The following is a 16402-nucleotide window of genomic DNA, read 5'->3' as shown; positions in this document are numbered from 1 at the left end:
GTTCCAAGAATGGGATATCAAGATGAGGTAAGTGAGGTGGAGAGTGACGAAGCTCTTCATAGAATTACAGGACATCCCACTAGAACATCAAAACCTCCTATTTCTTGAGTGCTTCAGCTAAATAGTAAAGAGCTAGAAACAAGTAGTGAAATATCCTTTGCAAAATATTCATTTACAGAATTTTCTTGACTCTTCCTAATCATCAGGGATACCCACTTCAGACTATACAACTGTAGACAGATCCCAATACCTAATGGCCTGGCACACTAGGTACAGTGTGCCCTCTGCTGTGGAGAGCTGAGGGCTGCATACCACTTTCAGCTATTTGATCCTGAATAGAAATTTTATAAACAACAACAGAAACAGAGACAAGGGACTTAGAAGCCAGTTGATCTGCACTGTTCAACTGAAAAAAACCAGGCTCAAAGAGGTCAAGTGGCTTGGCCAAGGTTACAAGTCAGAGGCAAACCTGGAATTTTTAATTATCTTTTCAATTTGGTATATTGAGATAACTAAAATAATAGCACCATAAAAGCCATGCAAACATGATCTCAAAAAGGGAAAACACCTCTAGTCACATGCAGCAGTTCTCTCTACAATACGGTCCTATTTCAAGAGATATTTCCCTCCTTCACCTTGTAGAGGATAAAGAGATCCATGAGAATGGGTAGACAGGAAGAAACAAAGGGAACATCCTTTAAATAGTTTATTGTGACAACAATAACTACGTGGACTTTAAAACTGCTCAAAAATAAAATTTACATCCAGAAAAGCCTGTAAGAACATCACACCTACTAGAAGCAGTTTTGGTGGCAACCTGGAGAAAGGTGGGGGAGGTACGTAACACAGAACACCTATTCTGGGTGTGGTACTGTGTTGGTGCTTTACACAGATCACCTTACCATCCTCCCCATCAGTCTCTGGGGCATGTTCATTACACCAGTCCTATAAATAAGGATATGAAAGCTCAGAGAGGTCAGATAACTTGCCTAAGGTAATATAACTAATAAATAAAAGTAAATACAATTCTTCTTCATGTGTGTTTTTCACTACCCAATCCTACCTCTCACAAAATCCAGTCTGCTTTTTTCATTGTAACACACTACTGCAGATAGGGCTGGCTACAAACTTCAATCGTCAGCAGGGGGCACTAGGGCATCTCTCTCCTAGATTTGCAAAATGAAGTACATATTACCACCCATATACTAACAGTTTTACTGAAGAACATGGTGTTTTCACTGACTTAACTCAGTAATTGTTACTATATTGTTTTTAACTCATTTAAATAGGCTACTTATATAAAAAGAAAACAATGATGACTCTTACTCAGTAGGCTTTAGTTTTAGAAAAATTGGTTTATAGTTGATTTCATTTACATATCCAGATATACAATAACAACAAAATTTTACTAAAATACACAGGGCAAAAAAAAGGCACACTTCAAATTAAGGTAGCTTGAAAGAGGGCTCTCTGGTGTCCAGTTCTAGACCAGAGACATTGAAATGAGATAAGACTTCCTTTCCTCCATTTGATGTGCATCTCCTGTAATAATTTTGGATTTATGGCATGACATTCTGTTCAGTTCAGTTCAGTCGCTCAGTCGTGTCTGACTCTTTGCGACCCTATGGATTGCAGCACGCCAGGCCTCCCTGTCCATCACCAACTCCCGGAGTTCACTCAGACTCACGTCCATTGAGTCAGTGATGCCATCCAGCCATCTCATCCTCCGTAGTCCCCTTCTCCTCCTGCCCCCAATCCCTCCCAGCATCAGAGTCTTTTCCAATGAGTCAACTCTTCGCATGAGATGACCAAAGTATTGGAGCTTCAGCTTTATAATCAGTCCTTCCAAAGAACACCCAGGACTGATCACCTTTAGAATGGACTGGCTGGATCTCCTTGCAGTCCCAGAGACTCCCAAGAGTCTTCTCCAACACCACAGTTCAAAAGCATCAATTCTTCAGTGCTCAGCTTTCTTCACAGTCCAACTTTCACATCCATATATGACTACTGGAAAAACTATAGCCTTGACTAGCCGGACTTTTGTTGGCTAAGTAATGTCTCTGCTTTTCAATATGCTATCTAGGTTGGTCGTAATTTTCCTTCCAAGGAGTAAGTGTCTTTTAATTTCATGGCTGCAATCACCATCTGCAGTGATTTTGGAGCCCCCCAAAGTAAAGTCTGACACTGTTTCCATTGTTTCCCCATCTATTTCCCATGAAGTGATGGGACCAAATGCCATGATCTTCGTTTTCTGAATGTTGAGCTTTAAGCCAACTTTTTCACTCTCCTCTTTCACCTTCATCAAGAGGCTTTTAGTTCCTCTTCAGTTTCTGCTCTAAGGGTGGTGTCATCTGCATATCTGAGGTTATTGATATTTCTCCCAGCAATCTGATTCCAGCTTGTGTTTCTTGCAGCCCAGCATTTCTCATAATGTACTCTGCATAGAAGTTAAATAAGCAGGGTGACAATATACAGCCTTGACATACTCCTTTTCCTATTTGGAACTAGAGTTCCTAAATGGAGACTAACATTGTTTCTGGGCAAGCTGGACCTCCCCTGAAGAGGTAGACACCTTCATGGTAGAAGGACGCAACTTCCAGAATGAACCAAAATCTGAAAGGATGGTGGGGTTTTGCCAGGTTCCGGGTCTGTGGGTGGAGAAAAGTGGAGCTGTCCCTCACCCAGGAGGAGCCCCCGAGCTGGGACTAGACGGGAGAGCAAGCTGTATATTATGAATCAGATCATGGGTGACTCTGGGCTTATTTTCACTTGATTATGTCAGAAGATTTCAAGAATCCTTTGAATGTTCTATTGTTGCAGCAAAAACAAAAATGAGTGAACAGCCTTTGTTACATACATACTTGTCAAACAGGCCTGCAAAAATTTAAACAACCTTGGTTATTCTCTAGCTATTACTACTAACAAACACTTATAGCTAGACTTGCCCTTGACAAAGCTAAACAAAACGAATTACTCTCTGATTGTACTTGGCACCTGACATTCTTCTTCCCCCTACACTGTCTTGTAACATTCTGCATTTTCAAAAAGGCCATGGGCTAGAAAACTTCAGTGACACCAGTCCTGGTTGCTGGGTTGCCTAAAGCCAGCTGTGGCCATTTTGAAAACTTGCAGAAGGAAAAAAAATAAATAAATACAAGACCTTCAGAATGATATAAAACTACCTATTGTCGAGGGAAAAGGGGCACAGTTCTTGAGATACTAGACTGCTGTGTATTCCCTTTTGCTGGGCAAAGATAAAGCCATTTTTCTTATCCTTCCAAAACTCTGTCTCTGTATTTATCTTCAGCATTGGTGCAGAGTCAAGATTTCGGCAATACTACCTTTATTCATCTGTATTTTCTAAAGGAGATCGGTCCTGGGCGTTCTTTCGAAGGAATGATACTAAAGCTGAAACTCCAGTATTTTGGCCACCTCATGCAAAAAGTTGACTCATTGGAAAAGACTCTGATGCTGGGAGGGATTGGGGGCAGGAGGAGAAGGGGACGACAGATGATGAGATGGCTGGATGGCATCACCGACTCGATGGATATGAGTTTGGGTGAACTCTGGGAGTTGGTGATGGACAGGGAGGCCTGGCGTGCTGCGATTCATGGGGTCGCAAAGAGTCGGATACGACTGAGTAACTGAACTGAACTGAACTGAACTGATTCTGAAGTTCTTGCTGTTCAGTTGCTCAGTTGTGTCTGCCTCTTTGCAACCCCATGGACTGCAACACGCCAGGCTTCCCTGTCCATTACCAACTCCCGGAGCTTACTCAAACTCATGTCAAGTGAGTTGGTGATGCCATCCAACAATCTCATCCTCTGACGTCCCCTTCTTCTCCTGCCTTCAATCTTTCCCAGCATCAGGGTCTTTTCTAATGAGTCGGCTCTTTGTATCAGGTGGCCAAAGTATTGGAGCTTCAGCTTCAGCATCAGTTCTTCCAGTGATAGGACTGATTTCCATTAGGATGAACTGGTTTGATCTCCTTGCAGTCCAAGGGACTTTCAAGAGTCTTCTCCAACACCACAGCTCAAAAGCATCAATTCTTTGGTGTTCAGCCTTCTTTATGGTCCAACTCTTATACATGATTACTGGAAAAACCATAGCTTTGACTAGATGGACCTTTGTCAGCAAAGTATTGTCTCTGCCTCTTAATATGCTATCTAGGTTGGTCATAGCTTTTCTTCCAAGGAGCAAGCATCTTTTAATTTCATGGCTGTAGTCACCATCTGCAGTGACTTTGGAGCCCAAGAAAATAAAGTCTCTCACTGTTTCCAGTTTCCCCATCTATCTGCCATGAGGAGATGGGACCAGATATCATCATGATCTTGGGCTTCCCTGGTGGCTCAGAGGTTAAAGCGTCCACCTCCAATGCGGGAGACCCGGGTTCGATCCCTGGGTCAGGAAGATCCCTTGGAGAAGGAAATGGTAACCCACTCCAGTATTCTTGCCTGGAGAATCCTATGGACGGAGAAGCCTGGTAGGCTACAGTCCACGGGGTCGCAAGAGTCGGACACGACTGAGCGACTACACCTTCCTATCATCATGATCTTAGTTTTCTGAATGTTAAGTTTTAAGCCAGCTTTTTCACTCTCCACTTTCACCTTCACCAAGAGGCTCTTTAGTTTCTCTTCGCTTTCTGCTATAAAGGTGGTGTCATCTGCATATCTGAGGTTATTGATATTTCTACCAGCAATCTTGATTCCAGCTTGTGCTTCATCCAGCCTGGCACTTCTCATGATGTACTCTGCACGTAAATTAAATAAGCAAGGTGACAAGATAGCCTGGACATACTCCTTTCCCAATCTGGAACCAGTCCATTGTTCCACATCTGGTTCTAACTGTTGCTTATTGTGAAGATACCAGGAAAGACTGGAGGGTAAATTTGACTTAAAGAATTTAAAAGGAAACAGTGTCCCTTGATGACAGAGTGGAGATGGTGATAAAGAAAATCATCACAAGTCCCTCCAAGAGGAAGGTGAGTCTAAGAAACAGGAATGTCCTTCCCTCCCCACAGGGATGCTCCTTTCATTGCCAATCATAGAAGATCTAGTTTATTTTAACAAGGAAGGTGGATGTTTGCTCAGAGATATCCTTCAAATCAAATCATCCTTCTATGTAACAAGATGTGGCATATTTTCAAACATTTTTCTGTGCATATTAATATACACAAGAGAACTGTATTCTTTCCTTCTACATATTATCTGTAACCTGCTCTTAGTCTCAAAGAAGAAACTCTTAGATATAAATTATTTACTTAAAGGTAAAATAACAAACTGGGAAGGGAATAAAAGGATATGAGAGACTCCACTGCAGAAAAAAGTTTGGCTATCCAACTTCCTGCGCCTATAAAGAGATTGTTAGAAAGGCAAGAACACAATAGCTACCATAGTGCCCCTCTACAAGACAGATACTTTATAATTATTAAATGAATGCAGTTCAAATCTTCTAAATGTGGTTTCCCACATTTCTGTGTATAAGGATCTCTTGTTAATGTTAAATTCTCATAGACATTTTATATATCAAGCTAGTGCTTGAGAAAATATAAGAGAAGCTATTACAAACTCAATAATGGTATAAAAAATATCACAACAGCATCTAATTATATTTTTAACAGTACATACTTGGTCGGAAAATGGGTACAGCAAAATTTTACAGTGCTCAGGAAGCCTTCTTTCCCCTAACCAGGACTTTGAACCCCAAAAGGAAAATCATATTCTAAATTACCAAAATCCTATGACATCATAATATTTTGCACTCTAATATTAAAAGATGAAGATATCCTGCCCTTTCAGTTCAGTCAGTTCAGTCGCTCAGTCGTGTCCGACTCTTTGTGACCCCAGGAACCACAGCATGCCAGGCCTCCCTGTCCATCACCAACTCCCGGAGTCCACCCAAACCCATGCCCATTGTGTTGGTGATGCCATCCAACCATCTCATCATCTGTTGTCCCCTTCTCCTCCTGCCCTCAATCCCTCCTAGCATCAGGGTCTTTTCCAATGAGTCAGCTCTTCACACTAGGTGGCCAAAGTATTGGAGTTTCAGCTTTAACATCAGTCCCTCCAATGAACACTCAGGACTAACCTCCTTTAGGATGGACTGGTTGGATCTCCTTGCAGTCCAAGGGACTCTCAAGAGTCTTCTCCAACACCACAGTTCAAAAGCATCAATTTTTCTGCGCTTAGCATTCTTTAGAGTCCAACTTTCACATCCATACATGACTATTGGAAAAACCAGAGCCTTGACTAGATGGACCTTTGGTGGCAAAGTAATGTCTCTCCTTTTTAATATGCTGTGTTTATGTCCTGTCCTTTAGAAGACCCAAAACATTCCAGTAAATCAACACATGTTTTGTCAAAGAATAGTCAAGTGTTCCAGCAGAGCAAGATTCCGGTACCATCTATTGGCTAAACAACTCTATGACAGCACCACACAGTCAATAACTTACTGTGGCTTCAGGAAGCTATGTGCCACTAGAACTACCTGACCACAGCCTAAGCTCTCAAGTTTGAAATCATCTATTTAAATTTTAGGAAATATTACATCATCAGAGGGCACTATTGTATAAGCAATAAAGTGGGAGAACTGTTACGTTTTAAATATTAGAGTCATAAAATTTTAGGACAGGAAGGGAACTTAAATCTCAAGTCCTAAGTCTGAAATGAAAAAAACCTGAGTTATAGAGATGTCAATTATTTTACATCTTTCTTTTCAAACAAAGATGTATTCACATAGCTTAATATCAGAGTTCAAAATACCTGTTGTTAGGAGTCAGAATAGTGATTACTCTTGTAGGCGGAAGGTGACTCTAAAAGAGAATTAGAGGATTCTAGAGTTAAGCTGGTGCATTTCTTCTATACTTGTAAGATAATTAGGGCTTCCGTGGTAGCTCAGTGGTATAGAACCCACCTGACAATGAAGGAGACAAAAGAGACGTGGGTTCGATTCCTGGGTCAGGAAGATCCCCTGGAGGAGGGCATGGCAACCCACTCCAGTATTCTTGCCTGGAGAATCCCATGGACAGAGGAGCCTGGCAGGCTACAGTCCATGGGGTTACAAAGACTTGGACATGACTGAAGAGACTTAGTAAGATAATTAGCAAATAGATTTGTAAACACTTGAGACTACATTTAAGATACATTTTTTATTTTATAATGTACATGCCTGTATTTCTACCTCACTATGTTGTTCTTTAGTCACTAAGTCGTGTTCCACTCTTTTGCAACCCACATGTACTGTAGCCCACCAGGCTCCTCTGTCCATGGGATTTCCCTGGCAAGAATGGGTTGCCATTTCCTTCTCCAGGGCATCTTCCCAATCCAGGGATTAAGCCTGGATCTCTTGCACTGCAGGCAGATTCTTTACTGTCTCAGCCACCAGGGAAGCTCCTATTTCACTATAGTCATACGTAAATTATACTAAATCACATCTATATTTAACTTCTCTTTCACTTAAAAATGTGTATTGAGTACTCATTAAGTAACAGGCATTAGGAAAGAGAACTAAGACACAATTCCATTTCTCAAGTTTTTAATCTAAAAAAGTGATGAGCATAACTAACAGTCACAAGATGGTAAGTTCCACATACAAAGTATTGTGGGAGCTGATAGGTTACAGTCTGACCCAAGGGAATCATGGAAGGCTTCACTGAGGAAGTGATACCTGAGTTGAACTCTGAAGAGTAACAAGAATTTTTTCAAGTACAGAAAAGCGTGTCAAGCAAAGAGTATGATGAACTCTGCAGAACAAGCATATTCAGGAACTACTGTTGTTTGTAGCAGAGGATACATAATTTAAGAGATGATGAGATTAGATTCACCAGGCTAATACCTAAAATCTCCCTATAAAGAGAAACCTGAAATCTGAGATTGCCTCTCTAAACCAACAGTAAGTGAAATAGGTACATGAGCAATAGAGCTTCAATGAGGCAGAGATTTTTGTCTGTTTTGTTCACTGCTAAGACCCCAGTGAGTAGAATAAGGTCTGGCACATGGTAGATCAATGAATAGGGATTCCCCTAGTGATTCAGGGGTTAAGAATCTACGCTACCACTGCAGGAGTCCTGAGTTCAATCCACTGTCAGGGAACTAAGATCCTGCTTGCCACAGGATGCCACCAAGGCGGGGGGAGGGGGATCAATGAATACACATAGAATGAATGTACACATCCTAGCTCTGCAATTGGTATTAAAACAAACCCAACACAGCTTCAGAGAAAAACATGACTCAAAGCAATGAGAATGCAAATCAAAGTTCCCAGGGTCAAGTCTGTGCAGGTTCATTTATTGCAAGGGTCTGTTACTGCCTTTGGAAGAGTTACAGAATGCTGTAGTCAGATGTACCTTTTGCCCAGACAAATCACATCTCTGAGGGAGAACCCAAACATAAAATCTAAACCTGACTCATAATAGTTTAGCTTTACCCAGGCAGCTGAGGAACCAGAACTGTATGCCCTCTGCTGGGAGGAGAAACAGGAAGATAAATAAGTCCAAATTAATGCAGGCAAATCTGATTAGATGGGCAGGGGAAGGACTATTCAGCATTTTGCTGAAGTATATAAGCTAAAAGGTTAGGGGTGACTTTGAGACAGGGTTTTTGTTGTTCAGTCGCTCATGGTGTCCGACTCTTTGCGACCCCATGGACTGCAGCATGCCAGGCTTCCCTGTCCTTCACTGTTTCCTGGAGCTTGCTCAATCTCATGTCCATTGAGTCAGTGATGTCATCCAACAATCTCATCCTCTGTTGTCCCCTTCTCCTCCTGCCTTCAATCTTTCCCAGCATCAGGGTCTTTTCCAATGAGTGGGCTCTTCACATCAGATGACCAAAGTATTGGAGCTTCAGCTTCCAGTGAATGTTCAGGGTTGATGTCCTTTAGGATTGACTGGTTTGATCTCCTTGCAGTCCAAGGTACTCTCTCAAGAGTCTTCTCCAACACCACAGTTCAAAAGCATCAGTTCTTCGGTGCTCAGCCTTCTTTATGGTCCAACTCTCACATGCATACATGACTACTGGAAAAACCATAGCTTTGACTATGTTTTTTTGGACCTTTGTTGGCAAATAATGTCTTTGCTTTTTAATGAACTATCTAGGTCTGTCGTGTATTCTTGGGCTTCCCTTGTGGCTCAGCTGGTAAAGAATCTACCTGAAATGCAGGAGACCTGGGTTTCATCCCTGGGTTGGGAAGATTTCCTGAAGAAGGGAAAGGCTACCCATACTTCAGTATTCTGGCCTGGAGAATTCCATGGACTGTACAGTCCATGGAGTTGTAAAGAGTCAGACAAGACTGAGAGACTTTCACTTTTACTTCTTCCAAGGAGCAAGTGTCTTTTAATTTCAGGCCTGCAGTCACCTTCTGCAGTGATTTTGGAGGCCAAGAAAATAAAGTCTCTCACTCTTTCTACTTTTCCGCCATCTACTTGCCATGAAGAGATAGGAATGGAACTGGATGTCATGATCTTCATTTTTCTAATGTTGAGTTTTAAGCCAACTTTTTCACTCTCCTCTTTCACCTTCATCAAGAGGCTCTTTAGTTCCTCTTCACTTTTTGCCATAAGGGTGGTGTCATCTGCATAGCTGAGGTTATTGATGTTTTTCCTGGCAACTTGATTCCGGCTTGTACTTCATCCAGCCCGGCATTTCATGTGAGGTACGCTGCATATAAGTTAAAATAGTAGAGTGACAAGATACAGACTTGACATACTCCTTTCCCAGTTTGGAACCGGTCCGTTGTTCCATGTCTGATTCTAACTGCTGCTTCCTGACCTGCATACAGATTTCTCAGGAGGCAGGTAAGGTGGTCTGGTATTCTCATCTCTTAAGAGTTTTCCACAATGTGTTGTGATCCACACAGTCAAAGGCTTTAGCATAGTCAATGAAGCAGAAGTAGATGTTTTTCTGGAAATCTCTTGCTTTTACTATGATCCAACAGAGAGATGTTGGCAATTTGTTCTCTGGTTCCTGTGCCTTTTCTAAATTCAGCTTGAACATCTGGAAGTTCTTGATTTATGTACTGTTGAAACCTAGCTTGGAGAATTTTGAGCATTACCTTGCCAGCTTGGGAAATGAGTGCAACTGTGCAGTAGGTGTGACAGGGTTATAGTCACATTTTCTAGTGCTGGAAAGCACTTAAAGCTGTGGTTCTTGACCACTGCACAGCTATTTAACCTGAATGACAGCTTCCTATAAAATGTCTATCATACTGGCTCATTCAGCAGCATACTGCTGCTGCTGCTGCTGCTAAGTCACTTCACTTGTGTCTGACTCTGTGCAACCCCATAGACAGCAGCCTACCAGGCTCCCCCGTCCCTGGGATTCTCCAGGCAAGAACATTGGAGTGGGTTGCCATTTCCTTTTCCAATGCATGAAAGTGAAAAGTGAAAGTGAAGTCACTCAGTCATGTCCGACTCTTCACGACCCCATGGACTGCAGCCCACCAGGCTCCTCCGTCCATGGGATTTTTCAGGCAGGAGTACTGGAGTGGGGTGAGCAGCATACTAGTGTTCAGTTAATCAAATGTGCTGCCAAACGTCGATTTGATCAATGTGTAAGATACATTTTTCCAGCAAAGAGTTTACAAAGAAGAAGAAACATGGGAGAGGTATAAGGTACAAAGGCAAAAAGTAATTAGAGGGAATAGTTAAGACTCTAGGTGGGAGGGGGATTAGTAATGCCTGGAGATTCTAAGGAGACACAAGAAAATGGTGCCAAAGACACAGACGGAGGGATTTGATTTGGATAGGAGGAACCCCTCCTCTGCTGGGAAACAGATGGGCGCAGAAGGAATTACATCTCTAGGTGGAGAAGGAAGAAACTGAAGGGGTTATAGCTAAAACATCTCTCACACAACAACAAAGTTGTTTAATCAGTGAAGTAGGGAGCAAAGCTATCTATTAAAGGAGAATAGAAGGGTACAGTGTAGCAATGATTTGAAGATAAAAGTACACCATGGAAGAAGGAACTGGTGCTCAGGCCTCCACTGGATCCCTGAGTTCAGAGGCTAAATTTGCAGGCAAACTTTTCAGTTGTGGGATTGCTTCAGCAAACATCCACCACCCAGGATAGTAAAGAAGTTTAGTGGCTGGATAAAACCCGGATGGGAACTTCCTAAAGTACTGTGACATAATACACAAGAGACAAGAGAGTTGAGGTCATCCCTGATGTCCTTGCAACCATGAATACCCAAAGCCATGAGGTCCTCTCCTTCATAGGCAAATACTGCCAAAATGTCATTGTTGAATTGTAAGGGAATCTAAATTATGTTATATTTATTCCATTTTAAAAAGTGAAAAATCTTGCTGGAACCCAAAGGATGTCAGAAACTGCAAATAATGCTGAATCCTATAGAGTCAGCAAACCCTATACGGTCAGCCCTTCATATCCATGGGTGCAGAATCTACAGATACGTAGAGCCAGTTGTAGTATGCCATTGTACAGTATGATATCTAAGGACCCTAAGCATCCATGAATTTTGGTATCCTTAGAGGGGTTCTGGAATCAATCCTCTGTGGATCCCAAGGGAATATATTCTATGTTTTTTTTCCTATGCTAACAAATAGACAGCATATACAGCATGAATATGCTGGACATAGGGATGATTCAGGTCCTGGAAGGATGGAGCAAAAGGTGTGAGATTTTATCACACTACTCACTCAGAACAGCATACAATTTAAAACGTATTGTTTATTTCAGGAATGTTCCATTTAATATTCTTGGACCAAGGTTGACTGCAAGTAACAAACTGTGGAAAGAAAAACTACAGATGAGGGGGACAGTATATAAACATTTCATTAATAATCTTTTAAAAATGATATAATATTATCAAACGAAGCTTCACAGGTTTATATTCTCTTACTTTGTCAAGTATGGTATGGCATATTACTAATATTTTTCTTTCTTCATGATGGAAGAGATGAGGCTGGTATCTAGTCAAATGTAATGGATAAAGACCCCCAACCCTAAAAAGATGAAACCATGCTTCTAAAGTTCAGGATACAGACCTGCGATACAAGTAATCTATAATCCAGTCTTCTATATCCCCTCCTCTGAAGGAAGGTCCTCCTGCAGGGGGCCATGAGTACTTCCCAGATCTACACCTCTCCAACTGAGCAAAACCCCAGTTCTTATCCATATAGCATGATTTCTAAAATCCTCACAACTCCATTCACGTCCTAGTACACTTATCTTCCCTCTCACGGATGGCATACCCAGAATTGAGTGTTATACGTGAAATGTGGTCTAATGAAGTGCCATGCTCACCCATGGCTAGAAACCAATAACTCTGTGAGTATGTTTATAGGTATAGCTCCACCAACACAGCCTACTTTAAATTGAGAGTCAGGGAAGGTGTTTTGGATTGAACAATCCCCCAAAATTCATGGTCTTCCTGGAACCTCAGAATGTGACTTTATTGGAAATTGGGTCATTACAAACATAATTAATTAAGATGAGGTCACGCTGGAGTAGGCTTGGCCCTTAATCGAATATAATTGGTTACCTTTTTAAGAAGAAAAGAAACACAGACAGACACAGAGAGAAGGCTATGTGAAGACAGAGAAGGACTACAAAAGACAGACAACAACGTGATGACAGAAGACACTGGAATTATGCAGCTACAAACCACTAAGCATTGCCAGCAACCACCAGAAGCCAGGAGAGAGAGAGAACAGATTCTCCCTAGGAGGAACCAATTACACCAACACCCTGATTTTGAACTTCTGGCCTCCAAAACTGTTAGAAAATAAATGTGTGTTATTTTAAACCTCCCAGTTTGTTGTACTTTGTTACAGCAGCCCTAAAATACTAACAGAGATGGTCCTCCATGGAGGCGGCATTGAGAGTAAAGCCTGAAGGAGCCAGCCAGTGGAAGAACTCTGGAGAGAAGTAACAGAAAATACAAAGGCTCAGAGACTTGGCATGTTGTTAAAACAGGAGACTAGAGTCTCTCTAACATGGTGAACAAGGGGAAGCACTGCGGAATGGAATGAGACTCAGGGCCAGGCAGGCCACAATATGGAGCTTAAATTTAACATGAAGAGCAATGACAAAGTGTTAAAGAGTTATAAGACTTATTCTCATTTGTATTTTAAAGAGATTGTTCTGGCTATACTGTAGAGACTGGCCTGTAGAATGAGATGACGAAAAAAAGGCGGGGAGAAGGGTAAACAGAAGGCTACTGAAAGTTCCAGGTGAGAGATTATGGCAAGGCTAGTAAGCCAGGTTTCTTTATATATAACACATATAACATAATACACCACTTTCTAAAATCATAAAACACCCAGGAAAGATCACAGTTTAGAAAAGGACCCAGTGTATGACATCAGCAGTATTTGCAAAACAGCAAAAAGGAAGTCTTCTGAACAGCTGTAACCACCACTATCATCCTTTAATAACTGATTCTGCACTGACTCTGTCCACTATAAATATAAGAACTCCAGTAAATGGTGAAAGAGTTCCAAGGCCATCAGGCTCCCAGTAGCACTTAATGGAAATTAACAAAGCAGATTTTACTTCTACCCTTTTTATTCAAAACCTATTTCAAGAAATTATACAAAGTGAGAATCTAATTTTTCTCAAACTTGACTGTCTCTGTTTCTCTCTGGTGAGATAAAAGACATCAGGGGCCACAATCTCTACCTAGTTACCTCTGCCAAAACAATAAATAAACTATTGTTTTTTTAAGTAATGCATACAATAAGATACTACTACACAATGCTAAAATACAACTCCTCCTGCCCCACAAAGGATCTTCTGTGAATAATACTGTAAGAACTGCTGAAACAGACAACTTACAGCATTCTCTCTTTAGAGATTACTTAAAATAAGTTTTTCTTATATTAACTAATACATGACTTTAAAGGTTTTTAGCATTCCAAATTAAACTTTACAATATGTCCACATGAAGATCCTCCACAAAAGAAAGCAACTGAAGAAAGTAGCAGCAGTTTTCCTCCGGGGAACTCCAACATCCAATTTTCAGTCCCGGTGTCACTATAAAATGGGTTCTAGAGACTCTTAATCATCACCTTAAAAATATACTCTATAAACTACTCATTGTTTTCAGCAGTCATCCGGTCTGAATGATAAGGGCACTGTAAGAAAGATAAAGGAAAGGAAAAGGATATCCTCAGCTGAAACCAAAAAGCTCAGAACAATGACAGCAAGTTCACGCATGACCGAGTAGCTCCTTTGATTACTTTCAGGTGCTTCTGTCACTGTGCCACCATCCTGTATAGCAACTGCCCTGGTGCTAATAGGATATACAGATAAATGACAGTCAGTGGTTAAAGACATTCATTCATTTAATAAGTATTTCTCTAGTGCCTACCAATGGTTAGTGCTAGAGATAAAACAGTGAACAAGCTAGATATGACTACTGCCTTCACACAGCTTATAACCTAATGAAAGGCAAGTAATAAAGGAGCAAATATACAATAAAGAAATACTAAGAAACTGTAGTTTTGCACAGAATATAACAGAGAGCTTAATTTTAATAGGGTGGTCAGAAAAGAGGTCTCAGAGCAGGCAAAAGTTAATGAAGCCTTTAATCTCCACAGCCTTTCAGTCAGGTATGTCAACTGTGTAAAAAGGGGATTTTATTCAACGCCACTTCCTACACGAAGCATTCCTTTGCCTTCCTGCTTTGTGTGTCCATGGTACTTTTAGCTCTATTATAATGCTTTTCAAGCGTAGCTTTTGCTCTGTAGTTAGTTATTTACATATGTTGTACACCTGCTATACTATTAAAAACTCTAAAGTAATCCAATAAGATGCTAGAATCTATTGATTAAAACCATGCGTGTTATTCCCACCTGCCCTGTGAATAGGGTAAGGACTGCACTAAGGGCTAAATGTACATTCTTTCATTTGCTCATCAAAGGAAGTAAAGAGGCTGCATTTTTCCCACCATGCCATACTGTCTCCCCTTACTTGTTCATGCCTGAACCCCACAGCAAAAAGTACAATGGGCATAGGACTTGCTTCATCAATGACTGTTGAGCTCAATTAAGGAGAAAAAGGGAGAAGTGTGATGTAACATCAAAAGACCAAGTAACCCAGGCTGGGCGAGGGCCACATCAGTTAACACTGCTCTGGGCCCCTGGAGCCACCAGTAAGGCTCTGTTAGCTTTCTATCAGGTGTGTTAGCCTTAGGAGGATCTACCCTGATGGCTCAGATGGTAAGGAACCTGCCTGCAATGAGGGAGACTAGAGTTCAGTCCCTGGGTTGGGAAAATCCCCTGGAGTGGGAAATGGCAACCCACTCCAGTATGCATGCCTAGAGAATTCCATGGACAGAAGAGTCTGCAGGCTACAGTCCATGGGGTCACAGAGTTGGACACAACTGAGCAACTAACACACATAACATAACCTCAGGAACTGTGAACAGATCCTAAAATTATCAAGTTAAAATCCTGCTCAACCTTGAAAGGGTAGAAGAGCAGCAAGTACATGGCTACACTAGATAGAAGAATAAAAGGTACAATCTTTGCTCTCAAAGAGGCCAAGGTCTAGTCTGCTACAATGTATATAACCAAGAAAAGCTTCACTTCAAAGTCTCATTTGATTTAAAAAAATAAAGAACGAAGGAAAAGGGAGGGCTTCCCTAGTGGCTCAGTGATAAAGAATACGCCTGCCAATATAGGGGACATGGGTTCGATCTTTGATTCTGGAAGATCCCACATGCCAAGGAGTAACTATGACCGTGTGTCCCAACTATTGAGCCTAGGATCTAGAGCCTGGGAGCCACAACTACTGAGCCTCTGAGCTGCAACTACTGAAGCTGGCAGGAATGAACACCCAGCAAAGCCAAAAATAAATAAATTTAAAAAAAAAAAAAGAAAAGGAAAAAAATCAATAGAAAATAAAATCTTCTGAGGGAAATTACTCAGGAGTAGGAATTCAAGTCAATATTACTTACTATACAACATTCCCTCCCTTTAAAACTACAGTTCAAGAAGCTTACAGTGAAAAGGTAAATAACACTCTTCGCAAGTGATGGTGTTTTCATCTCAGAGCCTAGTACCTCTTAAGAGTTTCCCATTTTAAAAAGTTTTTTTTGGTTCATCCACAAAATGGATGAGTCTAAAACAAGAAATAAATCTTCTCCCTTATGGTATTCTGCTTTTGCTTACTGGTGCACTGGGATGACCCAGAGGGATGATATGGGAAGGGAGGTGGGAGGGGGTTTCAGGATGGGGAACACATGTACACCCACTGCGGATTCATGTCAATGTATGGCAAAACTAATATAATATTGTGGGGTAATTAGCCTCCAATTAAAATAAATAAATTTATATTTTTTTAAAAAACCATGTGAAACATCAATATCCTCTGACAGTTCTGTAATTGATATGAATGCAAAATATCCTGCGTCTTGTGATTAAAAACAATAAACAATATGAGAA

At 41.2% G+C, this 16402-nt stretch overlaps 1 protein-coding gene across 3 annotated transcripts in view; it reads right to left on the bottom strand.

The window, feature by feature from the left end:
- Positions 1-16402, bottom strand: part of PRCP (prolylcarboxypeptidase) — an 87692-nt gene that overhangs the window by 49645 nt on the left and 21645 nt on the right. The window lies entirely within an intron of this gene.

The sequence above is a fragment of the Ovis aries genome, chromosome 21 (genome assembly GCF_016772045.2).
Source record: "Ovis aries strain OAR_USU_Benz2616 breed Rambouillet chromosome 21, ARS-UI_Ramb_v3.0, whole genome shotgun sequence".
NCBI lineage: Eukaryota > Metazoa > Chordata > Mammalia > Artiodactyla > Bovidae > Ovis > Ovis aries.
The sequence above is the reverse complement of the archived record's forward strand: the minus strand, read 5'-3'. Positions and strand labels throughout refer to the sequence as shown.